Source organism: Esox lucius, chromosome 1 (genome assembly GCF_011004845.1).
Source record: "Esox lucius isolate fEsoLuc1 chromosome 1, fEsoLuc1.pri, whole genome shotgun sequence".
NCBI classification, from domain to species: Eukaryota; Metazoa; Chordata; class Actinopteri; order Esociformes; family Esocidae; genus Esox; species Esox lucius.
This window is the reverse complement of record NC_047569.1, coordinates 17,904,565-17,923,397: the sequence shown is the minus strand read 5'-3', so window position 1 is coordinate 17,923,397 and position 18,833 is coordinate 17,904,565.

The following is an 18,833-nucleotide window of genomic DNA, read 5'->3' as shown; positions in this document are numbered from 1 at the left end:
TCATTCTCATATAACTTATATCTCATGAGTTTAGCACTAACTATTTTACTTAATGATAACCCAAAATATAGGGGCATTTAATTCCATTGTTTGTTATTGTAAACAAATGCAACATTTAAACATAAAAAAAGATAGCAGACATATATAGATATGAAACACTAATGCCATAGGATATCACCCCTGGCATTCAGAGCTTTGGCTATCAACATGGCAGTCTGTATCCTTCATTCTTCCCCAGCCCCATCCTCTACAATAAAAATATGAAACTTATGAACATTTTTATATTTCAGAACAGGTTGCTAGGTAATAATATATAGCAATAGCAACAGTAGTAAAATAGAATGTGCAGTAGGGCATAACTTACCAACTGCTAGATGCAGTCTGAGGCCAAAGCACTGCAATCTGGTCCACTTGTTCAGGTGCAGTCTTCACCATGTTCGCAGCATTGTCTGTTGTTATACAATCAGCTAAAGCTACTTTCATCCCTGTTGCGATGTTCTCACTTGTATGATCCTCTGGGAAAAATGCAGTTTGCAAACAACGACTTTTCAGGTGGAAGTCCTCATTAATAATGTGTACGGTCAGACTAACGCAGGGCTCCGTTGTTGCTGTATAATATTCCACTTGTGACAGCTCTGTTTCAAACTTGTGCCTTGCATTTCTCGTACAACTCTGGGATGGCAACTTGAGAAAAATAGTTGCGTGATGGCATTACATACAAACGACCGGGTCATAGTTTTAAAACCCTCTTTGGTAACCGTGTTAATTGGTACCATGTCTTTGGCGACGTGAAATGTTATTGAATCTGTGATTTCTCTCTGCCGTTTGGAACCTTTCTCGTATGGTGTAATACTGGCAAAGGCATCCGAAATCGATTTTTGCCTTGGAGGGCATTGAGATGCTTTGCAGTCGTCATACGAAGATTTGTGGTGCCGCCTTAAATGATCGAAACAAATTGGTTGTGTTGCCTCGTGTTGTGGCAACAATTGCAAGGCACTCTTGACAAAGTACCTGTTTTTGGTCAACATCATCCTGTCTGTAGCTGAAATATTTCCATATAACTGACGACACTTTCACATTTCTTTTTGCAACCGAATTCTCAAATTCGGTCTTTTTTGCCTGTTCCTCGCTCATCATTTCGTCGCAGGCAGGCAGAGCCTTCATGTCAACTAAGTGCAACAACGAACTCTGTGTTTAAAATAATAATAATAATAATCTGTGTATCCAATAACCCATGAATCAGATTAAATTACGTTATATCAGACAGATATAATGCTAGGTTAACATTTAAAATATATATATATATATATTGTAGAATGATGTATGTTTACCTTACTAAATCGCACGTTCTGCGATATGACTATTGCGCATGCGTAAATCGTAATGTCGAAGCTGAAACGATATATCGTGCAGCCTTAGCCTGCCCAGACACAACCCTGCCTGCCTGGAGGGCCTCCCCAGACACAACCCTGCCTGGAGGGCCTGCCCAGACACAACCCTGCCTGCCTGGAGGGCCTGCCCAGAAACAACCCTGCCAAATTGACACATGACACAACGCAGGCAGTCCAGCCAAAACAATAGTCTAAAAATACTAATGTATGTTTCTTACTAAGCGTGATGGGAAACGTCCATGTTGATCACAGTGAACAATTCTGATGAAAATATACTTTGTCCATTTTACTCTACTAATGTTATGCAGTCAATTATAAAAACTTTTAAGATTGTAGTGCACCTTGTGAAACATTATCTGTTCTATTGTAAAGGAAACAATGGTCCCAAAATTGTTCTTTGCAAAGGGATATGGTTCAACTAAAGAAAACCTTAAGAAGAAATATTTCTTTCATTATTCTTTGGAAAGCAAGAATGAATCTTTTGACAGTAAATTGGAATATTTTGAGTATTTGCTTTATGCATGATGACCTCAAACTTAAATAAATGTGTGATGATGTTTCATTTTAAAATGTATCTGCTGCATACTACAAATACTACAGTACTACAGTCTTACCTAGTAAATTAATAGTCAACAGTTGTGAACTTAAAGGTGCACTATGCAACTTTAACGCCACTTTAATTCCCCCTATCGGCAGTGAGTTGAATATCGGTTCAACTACTCCATTAGGATCTGACACTAACATTACTAACTATGAGCATATTGACCGGTCTGAAGCAGTGTCACATCCAATAGTCGATGCTGGAGCAATGAACACAGACTTTCGTTTCAAATAGGGTTAAAGTTGATGGGCCCTTTCCATAACTACGAAACACAGAATAAACAAAGTAAACAGCTACACCAATCAAAAAGTAATCTGGGCTATCAATTGTGTTAGATGCATTGTCATATTTCAGTCTAGTGAAATGAAACCATAATCTTGCTAGCTAGCACTAGCTGGAACAATAATATGCACATTTTAACCAGTTTGCACAAGGCTAAATCTAGCTAAAAGTCAATATAACTGCTTCTTCTGAGCAATATTGGCTTATGTATTAGGTTTGGTGAAACAACCCACAATGTATGTTCATTTTTCGTAACATTTTGCAGAGAACACCAGGTTGCAACACTGTTTTCCAGCAAGAAATGGAATCAAGTGTCTGCTCAGACACATAACTTAGCTAGCTAACGTTAGCTTATTGTCTCAACCAAAGACTTTGGAGAAACCTTCCTAAAATGTATATACGCTCATACAAATAAAATAAACAAGAACATTGAATGATTTCCTACGTCGTATAATTGTTTCTCTGACATCATCAATCTAATAACTTACACATAGCCTTCCTTGACTATCTATTCAACTAGCTAAATGAGCTGGAGTAAGTGTCAGTCCTGACACTCTGCCAGAGACAGTTTTTAATGTTAACTGATGGTATGTAAGGGTTATTATCGGATATTTTAAATGCTACATAGGGTACCTTTAAGTGTTGGTGTCGAAAACCAAAAGTCTGAGTCATGGTGTTAGTAAACACTTTAACATTTTCTTTGTTGCTGTATTTAGTAGGGAATGTAGGGAAGCCGTAACATAATTCATTCCACTTGTTTCAAGAGAAAACTAGTGATGTTTTTTTAAGTCAAATACTATTATGTCAAGTTTGCCAAGACAAAAATGTTTTGGTAATGCTTAAGTTGTATATATGTACAATAAATGGTATTAACATTGGATTTAAATATAATTTAAGTACTATTTACATTGTTACAACGATACTTAAGTTAAAGTGGGCCCACTTATATCATGCTTTAGTTTAATTATAATTCATGACTGGAAGTAGCATTTAAGTAAACTGAAAACATACTCCGAATTTTTTAAAATATTGTGTATCAAAATGTACATTTGAAATAGATTAGATAATTTTAAGTGTTCTAAAATGCTATTTTCAGTCATGTGTTGCTTGACCTGAACATGTTTATTAAAGGAAGGTGCTTGTCAGGCATAAACTGTCAGCAATTAGACATTGATCTTATTGGGAATTATTCCCTGTGTTACTCTACATGTTAAACTAGCTAGGGTGGGCTAACACAGTATCAGTAGTAAGTTTACCAAACCTTTTGATGAAATAGCACAAAGATTTGCGTAGAAATCACACCCAGTTTTCATAACTAATTTAATCTGTTAGTAACTGTACCAGTTAATGAGATATTTGCTCCAGTTTTGATTCATCAGGTCGTTTCATTTATCAGCTCTCCTGATAGTAATTCTAAATTCACATTGTGGATGATCAAATGTTCCAGTTGTTGGATTTCCTACCTCTGGCTGGTTTCCAATAGGATTTAGATGTCACTTTACAAGCTGACATAATGTTACTTGCAGGCCTGGTTTGGCATGTATTCGTTAGGGTCTAGCTACTGTAGGCGAAAGGTTCTCAGAACAAGTCTTTAAAGACAGTGATAAAAAGCGGATAAAAAGGTTAACTCTCATCAATTGCATGCACTGATTGCCTTGTTGATGTTTCAGTGATGTTGCGTTCCTTCCTCCAACCCCCATTCTGTCATCCACTGAGCAGAGGTGCTGCTGTCTTCACATCCTCTGTGGTTTTAATGACTGATCTGAAGTTACATCTACTGTAGTGCTATTAGATTACAACTTAGATTTTTTGTAAATATACTGGATGAATTGCTGTTCCTGTCCTGGTGAAGTACCCTATTCTCCCTAACCAACCTGGTAGTTGCACAGGTTCTCTCTCTGATTATGCCTGCATGCATAATTATGAATCGTTTTATAATGTGAAGCAAAATCAATTCGTATAGGATTCTAGTTACAACCATCCCCAATGCAGAGAAACCTGGACCTTATTAGGTTCTACTATGCACTTTTTTCGTGAAAGTACTGTTCTGTCTCCAAGATTTCAGCACCTGTTAGTACATACAAACAGAAGCACATACATTCCAGTGGTTGTAAAAGTGGTGCTATAGAGCTAAAATCCCCCCAAAAAGTGTACTATGTCATATATATGCCAACATGTCTCCCGTTTCATTAAAAAAAAAAACTTTCTGAGATATGAGAGTGATTCTACTTATAGATAATGCACATATAAACAACATATTACACATCCAGCCCAAATGTGGTGGTTATTCGCAAAAGTCCTGAACCGCATCTTTAAGTGACCACAGCATTTCTAAGTTGAGTGAAATTGCTCTTTTGGAGCAGAGACAGGGGTGTGGAAAGAACCAGATTGACCGAGCTCGGAGACGGTGGGCGGGTGACAGAGCTGGCTGATCTGAGTGGGTCTGGCTGGTCTCCTCTGGGGGATTCGGGCCCTGTGAGTGTCGCTGTGATTTACTCTGGGCCCCTGGCTGGTGTGTCTGATGAGCTCCAGTCTGCTGGGGCCCACGCCACCACGGTATTGGCTCTGACCAATGTGTTCCCTTCCAGTCTAAAGGACAGGACTAATACGCTTACAGGAAGCCTGGTTGTCGGCTCTCTCCTCTCCTTCATTGAAAGTCTTTCTCTATTTCTACCTCCTCTGCGCTCTCTCACTCCCTCTCTATTGGATGCGCTGACTCTATCTGTTTCTCTTTCACTCCCTCTCATTCCCATCGCTTCTTTCCGCTTCATATCAGACCTCCTCTATCCCACTCTCGCTCTCTCTTCTAAAATCACGACCTCTTTTTCCATCTTGTCTCCCCTCATTTCGCGCCCCCTCTCCTCTCGCCACCCTCCCCCCTTTCTTGCAACTTCCCAGTGCTGCAGTCATTTTTCCTTACCCGAGGCGTATTTCCAGGTCCTGGGGAATGTATGGCTTTATTTGTACGACACTGGAGTCTTATTGGATTCCTATTGCCCTGGAACAGGAGAAACACATTCCAGATTCATCAAGGGCCAATTTAATTCGGAATTCATGAAGTGTCCATCCGTCAAGGTGCCGGCTCCAACGTGTCCTGTAGGTTTTCTGTGAGCATCCCACACCATCAGTAACTCCAGACCCATTCCCTTTCTGTAGCTCGATACCAGGTTTAAACTAAAAAAGATCTCACCTATCTCGTAAAGTCTGACTCCTGCTTTAGATCCAGACACCAATCTGCCAGGGAACAGTGACTGTGTTCCAGGTTTAATGACCTTCTCTCACTATACATTCTTCAGAATATAGATTTCAATGTCTGCTTTTCTGTGGCTTACATAAAGTGTTTTCCAGGTTTCTACCACTGGAATGGGAATCAGATCACTTGTTTCAGCTATTCATCAGTCCTGTGACGGGTGATCTGGATAGATTTACATACTTGACTAATATTAGGACATGGACAGTTTTACAGGACCTTCTGACTCATCTGGTTCTGTAGCTTGGGGTTACAGGATTAATGATGTAGCATTCTGATGCAGATTTAATGATGTTGCATTTTGACCAGGTTCAGAGCAGCTATTGGGGCCCTGGAGATGTATCACTAAAAGTCTAGAGGCTGACCTGTGTTCCACAAACCACTTCCTTCTGTCCATTACTACAAACCCGATTCCAAAAAAGTTGGGACACTGTACAAATTGTGAGTAAAAAAGGAATGGAATAATTTACAAATCTCATAACTTATATTTAATTCACAATAGAATATAGATAACATATCGAATGTTGAAAGTGAGACATTTTGTAATGTCATGCCAAATATTGGCTCATTTTGAATTTCATGAGAGCTACACAACAAAAGTTGGGACAGGTAGCAATAAGAGGCCGGAAAAGTTAAATGTACAGATAAGGAGCAGCTGGAGGACCAATTTGAAACTTATTACGTCAATTGGCAACATGATTGGGTATAAAGAGAGCCTCTCAGAGTGGCAGTGTCTCTCAGAAGTCAAGATGGGCAGAGGATCACCAATTCCCCCAATGCTGTGGCGAAAAATAGTAGAGCAATATCAGAAAGGAGTTTCTCAGAGAAAAATTGCAGTGCATAATATCATCCAAAGATTCAGAGAATCTGGAACAATCTCTGTGCGTAATGGTCAAGGCCGGAAAACCATACTGGATGCCCGTGATCTTCGAGCCCTCAGACCGCACTGCATCACATACAGGAATGATACTGTAATGGAAATCACAACATGGGCTCAGGAATACTTCCAGAAAACATTGTCGGTGAACACAATCCACCGTGCCATTCGCCGTTGCCGGCTAAAACTCTATAGGTCAAAAAAGAAGCCGTATCTAAACAGGATCCAGAAGCGCAGGCATTTTCTCTGGGCCAAGGATCATTTCAAAATGGACTGTGGCAAAGTGGAAGTGTTCTGTGGTCAGACGAATCAAAATTTGAAGTTCATTTTGGAAATGCCATGTCATCCGGACTAAAGAGGACAAGGACAATGCAAGTTGTTATCAGCGCTCAGTTCAGAAGCCTGCATTGCAGATGGTATGGGGTTGCACATCTGGAAAGGCACCATCAATGCTGACAGATATATCCAAGTTCTAGAACATATGCTCCCATCCAGACGTCGTCTCTTTCAGGGAAGACCTTGCATTTTCCAACATGACAATGCCAGACCACATACTGCATCAATTACAATGTCATGGCTGCATGGAAGAAGGATCCGGGTACTGAAATGGCCAGCCTGTAGTCCAGATCTTTCACCCATAGAAAACATTTGGCGCATCATAAAGAGGAAGGTGTGACAAAGAAGACTTTTTGTGCAACTAGACTTTTTGTGCAACTAGAAGCCTGTATTAGACAAGAATGGGACAACATTCCTATTCATAAACTTGAGCCACTTGTCTCCTCAGTCCCCAGATGTTTGCAGTCTGTTATAAAAAGAAGAGGGGATGCCACACAGTGGTAAACATGGCCTCGTCCCAACTTTTTTGAGATGTGTTGATGCCAGTAACTGAGCAGATTGTGAAATACTCAGACCGGCCCATCTGGCACCAACAACCATGCCACGCTCAAAATTGCTTAAATCACCTTTCTTTCCCATTCTGACATTCAGTTTGGAGTTCAGGAGATTGTCTTGACCAGGACCACACCCCTAAATGCATTGAAGCAACTGCCATGTGATTGGTTGATTAGATAATTGCATTAATGAGAAATTGAACAGGTGTTCCTAATAATCCTTTAGGTGAGTGTATGTTGTATTCTGAATAAAATATTGAAATTTGAAACTTCCACATCATTACATTCTGTTTTTATTCACAATTGTACAGTGTCCCAACTTTTTTGGAATCGGGTTTGTACTTCCTCCTGTCCATTACAACTTCCTCCTGTCCATTACTACTTCCTCCTGTCCATTACTACTTCCTCCTGTCCATTACTACTTCCTTCTGTCCTGTACATCTGACCCTCTTTCACTTAATCTACCACTGACAGCACAGTCCACCAATTACAATGCCTCTCTATGACATCCACTGGCCTTTTTCAATGAAGCTTTTATATTTTCTATGCAGTCATGGGGATGAAATTCCATTGGTTCTAAGAAGCTGGACCATAAGCCACTGACAGAATTATTGACAGTTGCATGTTTTATCATCATCTCCAGGAGAAACGGCCAAGGGAGTAATGACAGAAAGGACTCCAACTACAGCTGAGTGGAAAATGCCCAGGACAACACACAGGGTATCAATATCCATTCACAACCTGACTAAGGTGTCCAGCCGAACAGAGCACACAGAAGCTTTTATCACTAGGCCAGCTACGGGATCATTGGTGCTTTCACTCTCCCAATGGTCCGTGTCACTTCCAACAGACAGGACATTCAGGAGCACAGCCACGGTGTAACATGTCTCTATTTCATTGTTTGTGGTAAAAGCCACATTTAACCTTGGCTGGCGCCTTCAATCCCCTACAGCCACAACTAGCAGAAAAGCCCACACACCGCAAACATCAGGTGCGATTGACATATGCACAACATTCGCAACACTATCACACTGTGGAGGAAGCTACGTGACCCCCTGTTCAGATATACACGCGCACACCTTTCCCCACTTTCACCCAGCCCTTTATCCCAGCCTCCCCCAATCCTGACCCCTGAAACCAGTTTGGAAATTTCACACAATCTCCCTGCACAGCAGGGCTACAGCAGCGCTGGGTGCCAATATGTTTCCATAATTGGGCCTGTAGCGGGGGCAGAGTCCAAGGCAATTAATCCTTTCCCCCTCTGTTGTTTGTGCCCGGATGGCAGTGACAGGGTGCAGAGTAATTGGATGGGAGCGCCCTTGTCCCCTCCGCTTTACATTAATATCCCTCCACCCCGACTCTAATCCCAGCCAGGTCTAGGATCATCAGCCCATTCCCTATGACCAGAAACCTGCTCCATCACACACACACATGCATACACACACACACACACATACACACTCCCACCTGTCAAGCACTCGCTCCGGCCACCCACAGCTATTGTAAGGCAGAGGAAGCGAATTCAGGAGGCAAACGGAACGATCCAACATGGTAGGTGTGGAAAACAGGAGCAACTATTTCAGCTCATGTGGTTATTTCAGCTCATGTCAAGGGAGCTTCAAAGAAGATTTGTGGCCCAGTCTGTGCACAACAGGCAACGTGCTAATGAAAGACAATAACAAGGCGCAACATAAAGTCATTAAATAAAACCGTCGAATGAACAGTCGCTGACCAGGTCTGAATGTTATTTTACTTATACGGGGGAACCCCATGAAAACCTTTCTATTCATGGGACCATTTCCTTGAAATGCATCTCTGCATCTATATCCATTGTGCTTGAGTGAAAAAGAGGGAGCTGTGGGTTCAGAGGTCATTGAGACCACATCCGGTCTGAAGGCTGTGATTGCGACATGGTTAAGGGCCATGCTCCAGGGCCCAACAGTAAGTTCATGTCTTCAGGATGTGAGCCGAACAAACCGCCCAGTCGCCAGCTCAATTTAACTACTACTACTTTAGCAAGTAAGCTACCTACTGCCTCACAATGGGAGTGCATCAGACACATGGCTGAGGACACTGCAACGTTAGACAGTTGAATTGTGTGCTTCTTCTCTATCCTCTCCAGGTTTCCTATTCATTTTGATGAACCCCTCCGCGATGCCATCGCTTTCCACCTCCCCCCTCTCCACTTCTCCCCCTTTCCCTCACTTCTCTCCCCCCCTCTCTCACTCTTTTTTGCTGCCTATTTCTAATCTCCTCCAGCAACTCCTCTAAGCCTAGGTGCGCTTCAAAAACAAATCAATAGAGGTATAATAGCACTGCGCACGCTTTGTAATTTTTATATCATTAGTTTTCTTTTTCTGTGCGCTTTCTCCTCATGCATTAAGAGAGGAGACCGGCAGGAAGGGCTGAATACAGTAGAGTGCCCTCGTAAAGTTTATTTAGTATTCTATGAATTTCAGATCAGTTATGTTTCATAATGACACAGCAGTAGGACTGGCGTTGAGGAGGGAGGTGGGGAGGGAGGTGCGGTGGGGGGGGGGGGGTTGCGACAGGGAAGGCAGAGGGAGAAAAGGGAAAAATCAATAGGAGCAGCACACTTTTCCCCAGCATGGCGGAGCGGGGATCTATTGTGGAGGAATTATGATTTATGTCAGGGGTGGAGGGGCCGTCAGGCCGCGTCAGGGACGGAGGTGTGCGCCAATAATGATTAATGCCCCCCCTCCGTCCCGGAGACAACCCCACCAGGGCTGCTCTCCTTCCCTCAGCCCCCCTAATTCATTCTTCTCCCCTCTCGCACAGGTCTCCCATACCTTTCATTTCCAAAGACGGCCAGCCGGGCCCCTCAGACACCACCTCCTGTACTCTCTACCTCACCCACTGTTTCTCTCTTTCTCTCTCTCGCTGTCTGTCTCTTTCCGTCTGACTTTCTCGTTCTCTGTCTGTCTTTCTTTTCTGTCCGTCCCTCTCCATCTGTTGGCTGAGCGCGGCGCCGGGTGATGGATTCTTGGCTTCCCAGCCGCGGGGCTCCAGGACAGGGGCGGTCACTTTTAAGCTGGACGTCAGCACTTTGTCTCTGCCAGGCCTGTCAGCGCACGGCCGAGGAACCCAGAGGAGAGGGGGGAGAGGGTACGAGATGGACAGAGCTATAGAGGGCCTTTGATGAAGGGGAAGAATAGATGGAAGAGGCCTGGACGACGGGGGGACAGAAAGAGAAATGAAGTAAAGGGAGGGGAAGCGCTTGTCTCCTCTGTCATTCCCCCGGCCGCGCCAGGCCGTACAGACAGCACACTGAGGTGAGTCGGTGGGCCTGAAGCAAACACCACAAACAACACGCACATCTGCGACAGCGCCATGACAGAGCAACTGTACCTGTAGGAGGGAAAACGGCTTCAACAGCGAATCACTTGAAACTGAATTTTACAGACGACCTGTTCACTCGCGTCGTATAACATGTTGAGGACTGCGCAGAGTGACCACGGGCCAAATGCTATCTACATTGTCCCGTTGTTCTTTGCAGAATCAAGGACATCGGAAATGAACGCCACTAAATGGGGTCAAGTCTTTTCAGTGTCCATTTCCATGTCCTTGCGCTCCGTTTCATTTACCGATCGGTCAACATAAAAAAAAAAAAAAAACTCAAACCGATATTGAGCTCAATGGACTGAACACGGAGAAAGAGGGGAAGAAAAGTAAATGCATTGACAATCTTCTCGATACCACCTCTCGTCTACTTAAAATAAAGAAAAGAAGACAGAAAAAGCGAAGGAGATTGAATTTCAGTGAGAGATACGGCTCACCCAGAAGACATTCACAGAGCACGCTGCTCCACTTTGTGTGGACTATTCAAGAGGAACCTTGGTGTAGAAAGCAGCCTTTGGAACGGAGTCTCATTATTACCTGTGAGGCAAGGGCGCCCTGTGAACTATTCTAATGCGTGGCCATGTGAATGAGACGGGGGGGAGGGGAGACGGGGTGTTACAGTCTATTGTGTCCTCCGCTACTGGAGTCTACCTCTCAGCATCGCTCGAGGACGGCCAACGCTAGCCTTGCAGTTATCAGTGCCAGCCCCTAGAGGGCAAGACTAGGTCACCACTCACACACTCGAAAATAAATCAAGTTCTTTAACAGAGAAGAAGAGAGGCGGGGTAGGAAAATTATCTCAGAAGTCTGTTTGCTCTCTGGATGCAAGAGTGAGAGGCAGATACAGATTTCCCAGGTAGGACCGAGTGAACAGTGAAAGAGAGATAGAGAGAGTGAGAGAGTGAGAGATAGAGAGAGAGAGAGAGAGAGAGAGATAGAGAGAGAGAGACAGAGAGAGAGAGATAGAGAGAGAGAGAGAGAGAGAGAGAGATGGAAGAATAGATGTGGAGCGCACAAGAAGCACTGGGTACAAAAGCCTGGCTGAGGGGGAAGGTGGGGAGAACAGGGGAGGGAGCCGGGCTGCAAACCTCATTTCCACCCTCCACTGCCTCTCTCTGCCTTGTGCAGGAGATTACCCTACAGCACACGAGTTGGTGGGGGGGGGGGGCATAGCACCCTTACTGGGGAGAAGAGGGGGGGGGGTCACAAAAGTACACACACTCTCACAAAAACACACAAAATATACAAAATATACAATTCAGTTAATACATACCATAGAAAATATTTAGGCAAATAAACAGAAAGTCTATCTTGTAATTATATCCAATAAGCATCTAGACACACATCCAGAATGTCCCCCATGTTGATACCACTGTGATAGCCAAACAGAGGATCTGTGTGTGTGTGTGTGTGTGTGTGTGCAAGTTTCATGATCGCATAGAGCGAAACCTCTCATGGGCATACTTCGCTGGTCCAAATGAGGAAAAAGGTCATTTTCGGCATTAGGTTTAGGATTAATGTTATAATTTGTGTTTAAGGTTAGATCTTGGTTTAGGGTTTCGGCAAGGAAAATATGTTTTCTATAAATGGAGTTTAGTGTTAGAATTGGTGTTAGGAGGCTATGAATTGTACTTTGGCCTCTACATGTATGTTTAAAGTTTTTTTGGGGGGGGGCTATGCTTAGGTTAAGGTTAGGGCTAGGGTGATGATTTTGAAAAATGATTTTGATTAGGAATAATTTTGGGGTCTGCACATAGTTAGATATAAAATATTTGTGTGTCAGCCTTGAACATTTGGCCTCTGAGATGCAGCACCAGGGCCAGTTCTACCTTACCGATCAATAGCAAATCAGTGCCAGAGAAAGTATGAACGCTGAAGAGGAAGTGAGGGGACAAAAGGAACATCCCTACACACTGCTAGAAGAATTTGAACACCTACATGAACACCCTTCCCACACGGTTAGGGTTTTTTTATGTGTGTGTGTGTGTGTGTGTGTTTTTGCAAGCCCATTTTTCAAAAAGGGTTTGTATGATTGGTTACAGATAAACACTGGCATCTGGATACCTGACCCAGCGATGCCTCTTCACCTCCATGTTCCCCTTCAAGTCAACACCATCCTCTGCCAAATTCTCGGTCCTCCTGTTGACGCTCTCCACCATACACTGGCTTTTAGATCACACATTGGAGTAATACTGGGGAGTAAACTTTCATTTCAGACAGATAAGTTGGTCAAACAATGCAGGGATTTTAGGGACAGGCAGCATTGTGGGGAATATGCTGAAGGAGTGAGTGTTACATCTCAATTAAACCTAGTGTGTGGAATAGCTTCAGCTAAACCTAGTGTGTGGTTTGAAACAGACCTAGACCTAATGTGGGGTTTACAGGTTTACAATAGCCTTAATACATCCGGTGTGGGGTTTACAATGGGGGCTAGCTGTGCTGCTGCTATATAGCACTTCAACCACACCTCCGCAGTGTCAGCTATCAAGTGTGTCTATAGAAATATGTATGCATCAATGGGCGAACATTAAAAGCAAGGCCACAGTTTATTGTAACGAGAATACTACCTGGAATGGGTGGAGGGAAGTCACATGGCTCTCCGGCTAGCATATCTTTACACAACAACATGAGGTGGTGAGCAATGTAATAGCTAACAGCTTAAACACAATAGCAGTCTGGATTTGTTTGGAAGCTGAGATGCTAAAAGGAGCCCTAAAAGACAATACACGGCCGAGACAGGCAGAGCCTGAAGCCTTGATTCAGTGTGGAAAATCTGAATGTTAAATAGTGGTAAAGTCCCATTCAGTACATTAACAATGTTGAGCTCATACGTGCGGAAATATGTGAAAGTGAAAAATATATATTTCAAATTGTTCTAAATTAATTACAAATATAAAACATAAAATAACTGACTGCAGAAGTATTCACCCCCCCCCCCCCCACCTCTTTTGAGAGGCACTCAATTGGGCTAACAGTCTCAGAGAGGTGGCTCTGTTGCCTTTGGGCTGGGCACTGGAAGGCTTGTATCCCAAAGTGTCACCTCATTATTAATGCCTGTTGAAGGTGAGGGCCGGTTGGTAACGCTGCAGGCTGACACAGTCGGTGAGTGGGTGGCCCGTGATGCGTCGGGTGGGGGTGGCCCGCGGTGGGTGTGTATGGGGGTGGGTGGGGGCTGGGGGGGGGTAGCATGAAAGCCTTTACCGCACGGTCGGCAAGGAGGGAGAAGAGAGGAGAAGCGGTGTCACATCGGCGGAGAAAATGGAGCACATCCCAGCGGTGAAACTATTAGAGCCTGTGAATTATAAAACTATTAACCAGAATGTAACTTCCAATTAAAAGATGATTCAACATGGAGATCTGATGGATGAATTTTGATTAAGTGAGGACCCCATTAGGAGCGCAGGGGGTTGGACGCCGGTCTGCACCGCCGCTACTTAAGAGGCAATGGTCTAATAAAGATTTGTCTCTTTTTTGGGCAAATTAAGGTTAATTACTTTAAATAACATGGCTGGGAGCATACTAAAAAAGAGATGTGTTTTACTCTCAGGACATTTGAGCTGCGGATATATAGTAGTAGGCAGAGAATATGGTGGGCGGGAAAGAATCAGCTACATGCACACACACACACACACACACACAGTATATCCACACGCAGTATTTACACATGCACAAATATGTGTACACAAATAAAAATTCCCAACTGTGCACGTGTGAGTCCAGGGACTGGCAAACCTCATAGTTCGGTGACATTGTTGTGATTACTGATGATGTCTGGCTTTGCCCATTGATTGGTCAAACACAAGCAAGGCAATGGATGGTTATCAAGAGACACAGCTGGGACCAGCTGTTACACACACACACACACATTACAGAGTCAAATACACTCACACATAAATTGGTAGACAGTCTCTCTCCTTCACTCAGCCACAACCACACATATTTGAAATATATTATCTGTAGACCAATACTAGACAGGCTTTAACACATCACTTCAAAAACATTCACCCAATTCATACTCTGTAATTCTGAAAATGTTTGCTGTCTTCCAAGGTTGTATTGTTACAAAGACACCTAGCATTTCAGCAACAGCCAAACACAGCTTCGGAGGCCACCCTTTCATGTGATTAATCTACAGGGAATGACCAAGATAAAGGAGGGACTTATTAATATAAATGAACAATACAGAGCATACTGAAATCTGTTGCTTCCACACCGGAGTGGAATTAACAACCCATCATCCTAAGAATCATATGATGTTATAATGCTCTATAATGTCCAGTTGCACATTGCTCCGGCTACAGTGGCTAGTAGAAGAGATCTTAGTGCACAGTGAACTTTCCATTGGCCTCCACCTGATGGATCACTGGTCAGGCTGTGAATCTGAATGGAAGAAAAACCAAAGAGCTTTCTACAGATGATACAGTACACAAATGCATAGATTAGCAAAAGGGTAGTATTTAGGTGTATGGATTCCAGTGAGCACAGCGGGTCAATAATAATAATACATTTGAACGTAAAAGCATCCAACTACTGTATTTACAACTGGTCATTTCTCACGTGGTTACAAACACCTCCTTTAATGACAGGATGGCCATGTAACCATTACTGTGCCGTTAGCTATCTGGCAAACATTCAGCTTTTTAAAAGCATCTAATCAAACTCTGTTTTTGACAACTGCATCAACATACTAGTTTTCAGTCAACTTTAATTTAACTATTTATCCCCAGAAGCATTATATGGTCCTGCCATGGAGCTGCTTGACCTCCACCAGCAGAAGCTAAGTAGGATTAACTTTGGTGCTGTATTTATAATATGCAAGGGAACTATCACATTATGGTGAAGAAAGCTAAGTTTGTTTCAGACATGAGTGTCAAGCAAGGAAAAGGAAAGGATGGAACAGCATCCGTGCCACCCAGAGGCGTTGCTAGGATCACAATACATCCAGGGCTCACCCTGAATGAAAAGTCTAACCCATTTCTAACCCATTTCATAACCCATTTTTCTACAAAAAAAAGTGTAACCCATTTCTACATTGTTTTTCTTTAAGGAAGGAAGGAACATGAACAATTGCAAATTGCTTTTATAGCCTGAGACACAGTAACAACAAAGCATTATCTGGTGTAATGTTAATTGTAGCTAGCGAGCTATCCTGTGGAACCTTAAACAAGCAGTTCACACATCAACATTGGGTATTGCATAACTTTGTCCTTTAACCTTTGAATTTGCATTTTACCTTATGGGTTGTGTAGGCTACAGTGCCTTTGGAAATGGGTTTCTAAACCGTTGCTTTTTACTTCAATATGATTGGGCTACATCCCTACATCACATGCTAAAGGTCGGTCAGATATTCAGTCATTCCAATTAATCCAATAAACCCCGATCTTCCAGAATATGACTTTTTATCTGAACATAACCCAAAATCTAAGGATGCTTTAGCCTGTTCTGTTATTCGTGTTTTTAATTGCTTCAAAACATTGTTGAAAAATAAATGGCAATTACTCAAAAAGGGATATTGACATTGTTGTATATAAAAATTAAGATATCCATTGCTTTTCACACTTTAAATATAAATCTTCAGTAGTCCACAACCAACATTGTCAAAATAGAAATAAGAAATTTAGAAATAAGATTTACCCGCACGAATGTAACCTACGATTATTATGGCCACCAGTGAGGGATTTTCAAAACGCAAATGAAAGAAATAAACGGTGATTATAATCCTGCATTCTTAGCTTAAAGTAAATGACATCAGCAGCCAATGATAACCAATTAACACAATTTTCAGAGATGCAAAGCAAGCAGAATCGCATGGCCTACCTGTTTGGACGAAGTTGATGTGGCCAAGTCAAATGTAAATAATCATCCTTTGGCAGAGTGCTTCCCAACACACCTTTTCTCCACAAATGATCTTGGTAAATTCCATATAATGTTTTATCTTGAAGGCAGCACCATGTTACAGCTATCTAACAAATAGTTGCCTAATCTATTAAACAATTCCTGTAAAAGTTATTCGGTGCAACTTGTCCTGGTTGTGTTATTCGGTGCATTTGACAAATAAACCTTGAAACTTGAAAAAGATATAACACCAGGTAGGCCTATTGCCTATCATTGTTTTGAGAATTATGCGTCGAGTAGATAACTAAATAACATTTTATATGACTCGGCTAATATTATCGAAGATATACTCTGTTTTTACCAGCCATCCAACCAACCAAAACCAGAGAGATTTTAACTAGAACTTCAGTAAACTGAACCTTTGCGCATATGATGATCACACACACAACTGAGGCGCGCAATTTATATTTTGATTCAAATAACGATGTTTTTATAACATTAAATAATAAAATCAAACATGCAACGTGTCATCATTATTTTGGGCACCTATTCTTTTTCAATTCAAGTAATCCAAAAGTAATCATAAATTATTTCAAAAGTATCTGTAATTCGATTACAATATTTTTGTTGGTAACGTGAAGGATTACAGTTACTGTAATCCGTACTTGTTATCTATTACATGTAACTGATTACTTGTAAAACGTTACTCCCCAACTCTGTGTATACAATACTACTAATAACAATATCAACCCATAATGTAATTAACAGCAATCCCCATAGGCAATGAGCAAGGTACCCAGTACCGATACCCCAATGAAAAGGAAACACAGAACCAAACAGGTGGAGGTAGGGGTGGTGGGTGGGTTTGAACCCACATGCTAGTAGACCAGCACACATCAGATCTGAGTGAGATTAAATAGTCAGTATTAAATATTAGATTGATAGGAGAGATCCCAGGCGTCACCTGATGCGTCGCTGACCAATGACCACTCAGTTTTTCTTCGGAACTGGCTATGCTAATTTGTTTGCACTTCTGGCTGTGAAAAAGAATCAGAAGAAATAACTCTGATTGGATTGTAGCTCAAGAAATTGTAAATTACACGTTTCTGTGTCAACTTCTTAAAGAACACTATGCAACACAATAAATAATTGCAATTCATGATTCCCTTTACTGAACACATTTATCCCCCAACACAAATTGTTTTACCTGCAATACAGTCCACCACAACCCACCATTTGAGTACTTTTGTTTTAGAAGTATGTAGGACCTTACCTGACATCATTACTGGCCTTTAGATGGATGTCTCTGGAAACTAATTTGGTCTCTACTAAGGTAAATCATCATTTAGTTGCATTGCACCTTATTTTTAAAACATCTTCAAAACGTTCTTAAATCTGTTGTTGAAGTCCCTTCAGGAGAGTCCCAAAAGGTGATACGAGACCTTGTTACTAATTCATGTTAGATTTTTAGCGATGTGGTTTCTTTCTGGTTGCATTTTGTATTCATGTAAATGTGTATTTGTGTGATTCAGGGCTCCTGTTGAATATACGTTGTAATTACTGAAGGTTAAATAAAAAGGTTAAATCGTCCGTTACAGGCAAGTCCAAGCTTTGACCGCGGGGAGGACTCGAAAGGGGGTTGCTACGTATACCAAAGTGTGTGGGTGGCCCACAGTCTGCTCCCCTTTCACACATTACTTTTCAATTTGTAACCGAAGAGTCAAATCAAGTCTGTACAGGCCCTTTCTGAAGGAAGAGGTGGAGGGAGGAAGACACAGAGAGCCTTGTCTGCGGTGTAATTGACAGTGACAGAGAGCAGTCAGCCCTGATTAGTTCAGGCTTGGTAAGCAGTTCATTACCACCTGGGGTGGAAGGGGAGCGATGGATAGGTGGTAGAAGACAGGAGAAGAGATGTTGCACCGAGCCTTACCGCTGCATCTCCCATGACGAGACAATGCCAAAGATCCATCCGAACACTGCCGATTAGTTGTCTGTCTATCAGACGGATTCTCTAGCTGGGAGAATCATGTGGAATATGACGTGGAACTAGACTGACCTTCTTTCGTTTTTGTGGATCCCAGAGGAGTTGAGCTGCAGTGTGTTGTGGGCGACGAGTAGCATACAGACTTAGGGCCGACAGTATATACACACACACACACACACACACAACGGGTGCAGGAGTCTGGTCCCAAAACAGGAGTGGTGTGGGGGGGGTGGGGTGGGGGGGGGGGTGGAGAGGAGATACTCGCAGCAGCCGCTGGGCAAATAACTTATGGAAGCTTCAAATTAAAAATGCAGACGTCTGCGTAGGGCACACAGGAGGGTGACAAGCCAACCATGGGCTCTA